Source organism: Monopterus albus, unplaced genomic scaffold (genome assembly GCF_001952655.1).
Source record: "Monopterus albus unplaced genomic scaffold, M_albus_1.0 scaffold109.1, whole genome shotgun sequence".
NCBI classification, from domain to species: Eukaryota; Metazoa; Chordata; class Actinopteri; order Synbranchiformes; family Synbranchidae; genus Monopterus; species Monopterus albus.
The window spans coordinates 105149-110086 of NW_018127989.1; the positions used below are offsets into that span (position 1 = coordinate 105149).

The 4938-nt window shown below is 40.7% G+C and overlaps 1 long non-coding RNA gene across 1 annotated transcript; it reads right to left on the reverse strand.

The window, feature by feature from the left end:
- Window positions 1–1918: 1918 nt before the first annotated feature.
- Window positions 1919–4138, reverse strand: LOC109966322 (uncharacterized). Its single transcript, XR_002275747.1, has 3 exons — window positions 3907–4138; window positions 3748–3821; window positions 1919–3524 (listed from the first exon to the last, which is right to left on the reverse strand). It is a non-coding gene; the product is annotated as an uncharacterized LOC109966322 (long non-coding RNA).
- Window positions 4139–4938: the final 800 nt, after the last annotated feature.

Here is a 4938-nt window from a genome sequence, read left to right on the forward strand (position 1 = left end):
GTCATTTTCCTGTAAACATCATGCTGAACATCAGCAAACATTCAGTTAGTGTCTGGTGGACATTCATAATTGCAGCAATAAAAACACAAGTCATAAAATCTTGTGGCCACGTTCACCCCCCTCCCCCCTTCACCACATAAACAACCATGAACTCAGGAAGTTAAGGATCAAATGGCTCTTTCTTTATGTGATGTTCAAATGAAGAAGGCAGCAGGGAGCTGCTTTAGGTTTTGTCACAGGTCATTCCCCATTGTTACGCTTTGCTCAAATCTGACACAGTGAGTTTATCTGGAATGTGCATAAAATTACCACAACATGTTTGGTGTATGTGTGTGGCAGAGGGTCCACATAACAAATTATATGAAATTATATGAAAGAGTGACTGGAAGTGTGAAGATTATACAAATCTTTCCTTATAATAGTATAAGGTCTCAATCTGATCATGTAAAGAGATGACAGACAATTAAATAAAATAAATTGAACTGAATCTTTGAATGAAATGTCGATGTGTCTTATTAGCTCAGAAAATAAACAAATTGGCAAATAACAATCATGTAAAAAACAAAGTGACAGTCACTGTTATCATGGGGTGAATCTCAAACTGGGCCACGTCTGTCAATGAACAGCACAGATAAACCACTCTTCATGTTCACTACACGATCCAGATGGGTTGAATGAAGTAATCAAAGCAGAATGTGACCACCCGTAGTTTTCTTACAAATATTTTTACTCTCCTTCACTTACTTCGTCTCATTTTTGTCCTGGTGTTTGACTGTCTGTTCCTGTTACACTGTAGGAGCTTTAAGAGCCAGAAATCTGTTTTTCTTGAACTAACCTTGTAAACAGTGTTGTGACTGACTTTTTGAAACAAAAAAGCTCCATGTGGAATCTCAAACATTAACAGCACGGCATCAGGTGGAATTTTAAAAGGCATATCCCGGTTATTAGTGAAGCGCCCGAAACTTCAGACTCATATTTTGAGCAGTGAACTTGGGTCTGGTTCGTTTCTCGGTGATTGACAGACAAAAGACAGTGGCCATACTGGAGCATAACTGCACAAAGGAAGTGTCAATCACCTGTATCAGGTTTTTGAAAAGGGAGAAAAAGAGGAGCCACAGAGGGTTATCCAGACATCCACTTGACATTTTAAATGACCCCCACCCACACACACAGGTAAGCCTACACTCAAAGTCATAACTGTCTCCACAGTCCAAGACAAAAGCTGTCTTCCTAGCAGAGGTTTCATGTCCTTTCTAAATGCTGGGGTCTGACACAGTATAACAAATGAATGCTAGATGGAACTCCAGAGAGGTTGGTCATGAATAAGTAGGTTTACCGACTAGAAAATCCAGAGATTAGACACCACAAGATTCACTGAGTCAACAGAATCTCTACCTATTTATTGTGTTCAGAGTTAAAATGATCCCAGCAGAGGCACCGACCTAAGAGCTGCTCACTACACAGAAACAGATTTTTATTCTTGAGGAGCTGGACTTTAAAGGAATAGAGTACATAAGGTCTGGAGTTTACAGCAAATGTTTTTTTTAAGAATTCAGAATCCATGCTTGTCCTCTTCAGAGAGTTTTATTATTTTTCAAACAACAAAGTGCGGATTCATATGTATTTCAGCTTCCGCTATCTGTCAGTTGTACATACTGTATTTAGAGTATAACAACATGCCTTAAACTCTGTGGTACCATGAAAACCAGAAATAAAAATGCAAATATGACAGAAAACAAAAGAAAAACATGAGGAAAAACCACTACGCTTGATCATTACTCTCAGAACACATCTGAGGTATGGATGCAAATGGTTTCCTGCAAAAGCTGCAGCTATACACTATGCAGTATGCAGCTAAACCCTGCATTGTTAACATCTATACAAGCAGATGTTTGTCAAAGCTGTAGCAGACATACTTTCTACAACAGGAGTATCACCACCTAGCAAGCCCAAAGATCTGCGATGTGAAACGTGTTCCTCACAATTATGTGTGCAAGAAGATTCTATATCTACACATCTCTGCTATGTTAGTGTTTTATATTGTGGTACATTTGAGAATCCTGTTTTGCCTCGGCACTCATTTGGATGGATGAGTAGTCTACGTTGCCTCTGGCTGTGCATGGGATTACAGTACCTCAGCTCCTGACCTTATCACCCACTAGGGCTCAAGATAATCAGACAGAAGCTGAATCCAGTTCAGTTACAAAGCTTGCAAACAAAGTTACTCCAAACATAGTGTTTATCAAAACATATCTGCAGTAACAAATATGCTAATACAGGAATTTAAAAACCTATTTTGTTTTTTAAAACCTGCTTCATTTACCATGTTTGAAATGCTTCAGAAGGTTTTCCTATACCTATGGTCATCACTGAAAAGGGGAAAACCTTCAAGCCAGCTGTGATTTTTAATGTGGCATCTAATTTAGTCATTAAATGGCACAGTAGGGTGTACCCTTAAAGGTGTGCCCCTCCCCCCACCCCGTCCTGTTCCGTTCAGGCAAAACCACACTGGGTGCATGTCAAAGATCACATAACAATAAGGATTCTTGGCCCAGTCGGGGACTGGGAAAGAATCAGACCTAATCCAACTATGTCGCAGGCGGCTGAGAGCACCGCTCTGGAGACACGGTGACAAGCCTGTTCAACCTGGACACACACAGACAGGACAGCATTCCTACGACCATGCCATGTTGTCTGAGAGGTAGTTGCACCATATTTGAACCTTTTTAGACATTTTACAGTGAAAAGGAACAGCCAACTGGCTGCTGGTGATCACGGTCAATCAAATATTAATTGGCATCCTCTCAGTTTCCCCTCCCTATCATCTGACAGCTACACCGTTCTCCAACTTAACATTTACTAAATTAAATGTGGGACACTGGTGAGGCTCAGAGATCAATTATTCAGGAAGAGAAGAGAGTTCATTTAGTGGCTCATAGACCTTTACCACCACTACTACCGTGTGCAAACAAAATGGTCAGTTGTTCTCACCTCTTGTTCAAATGCACTGACATTATAACAGCTGGAAAGATGCAAGTTCAGAATTCTGCTTGCGCCAGCTGGGTTAGCAGGTTGTTACACAGGTGGGAAAGAAATAAAAGCCTTTTTCAGAAGTGAGATGCAGCTCCTACAAGCCACTGTCTCTGGTCAGACACAGGACAAAGGCAGAAGGTTTATATCTGAACACTGTCGACTCAAAAACCTGTAAACAGTCCAGAAGCTACTTTAACCTTCAAAGCATTGAAAATCTACTGCTTTGTATCAGTGAATCATAACAATGTGTCATAATTTTGCAGCAGCCATGCTCAGTACATACAGGTTGCTGTAGTCCTAAAGCAGTGAACCAATGCCATCCAAGCCAAAGAAAAAGAGTGAGCAAACCTCCTGTTCAACATACAGCAGAAGTTTAGCATCATATAGTAACTGACAGCGTGTTGCTGCAACGTAAAACTGGCAATCTGCAACCATGACTCCACTATTCCCATACAAGACTGGTGCTGCATTGGGCAGGTACATTCAGGCTCCTAAAAAGAAGATTTGCCGGTAAAAGCCAGTACTTCACTATTTTAAAACTTTATTCGTTAAATCTTAAGTGGATTACATAATTAATCTACCACGAGCTGTTTGATGCACAGGAATTGCACAGTTGCAGAAAACCAGGCGACTAAAGCGTCACGAAGGTTGCAGATGTGACTAAAACAAAGCGTAAGCATGCCACCGTGTCCGCGCGTCAGTATTTGGCCTTACCTGTCCATTGCGATGCCGCGGGGCTGAGAAGGAGAAGGAGGCAGCAGACGAGGCGCTCCAGCCATGAAGAACACCTGCAGAGGCAGCATGCAGTCACATTCTCAACTTGGTCGCTTTAGTCACAGCTACAAAAAGTTTCACTGCAAATGCAAACTGTACCTCATCTTCGTTTCTTCTTTCCCTGGTATGGAGTGGTAAAGCTCCACGGGCTGTTCTGGGATAACGAGGTGGAAAAAGCGTCGCCAGCTCCAGTGGCACAGCACCGCAGCACACACGCACGCAGCTCCAACAGCTGATGGGGACGCTGCGCTTTGAGAGAGAGCGCGGAACCTGCGGGAGGTCACAGCAGGGACTTCCGCCAGGTCCTAAAAGGAACCATCATGGATATCCCCACAGTACAAAACAACATTTAGCATTTGTCTTGATCATCACACAGTAGCTGTGATAGTTTGTATTTATTTTTATTTCCCACTTTTGAACAGTGACAGTTTATCTCATAAAAAGCTTTATCAAGTCTTTCCATTTAGTAGTTAAAAAAAAAACCCTGCATTGTTAACATCAAACCTACAAGATCACATACATGGTAACTTGCTGAGCTACTAAAGTTCCCATAAAGAAGAATTTAATTTTATTTTAAATCTGCAAACATCCTAATATTAATGTGGAAAGCTTCAGAAACTGAACATAATAATATAATACATAAACATAAATGAAGTAAACTAACTAATAATACAGTTCATGACAAGTTATATGAATAGTCTATCAAACCATTAACCTTACAGGCTACTGTGTAAGCCAAGAATGTCAAAAAATAAAGTTAAGCTCCAAGAGATATCCTTTACTCACATTTACATCCCGATGATGAAGAAAACACAACATTCACATTTAAACAATCTTGGCATTTGCCTTGAAAAGCACGGTGCACATGTTGCACTTACATAAGATGACCAGCAGAGGGTGAAGTTGGTTTTCTTTTCGAGACTTGCAGAGGTACTATTTGATTCTGGTACACTGATTGTGTTTGGTTGTTCATTTTTATTGCATGATATGCTGGGTTTTTCTTTTCTGTTTATTTCTTTCTGTGTCTTATTTTCTCTCTCTTTGTAAGACCGGTTGAATGTCAAAACTCAAAAGCTATATTTCTGACTAATGATTACTTGTAGGTCAGAAAGGTGGCACCTGTCATGGGGC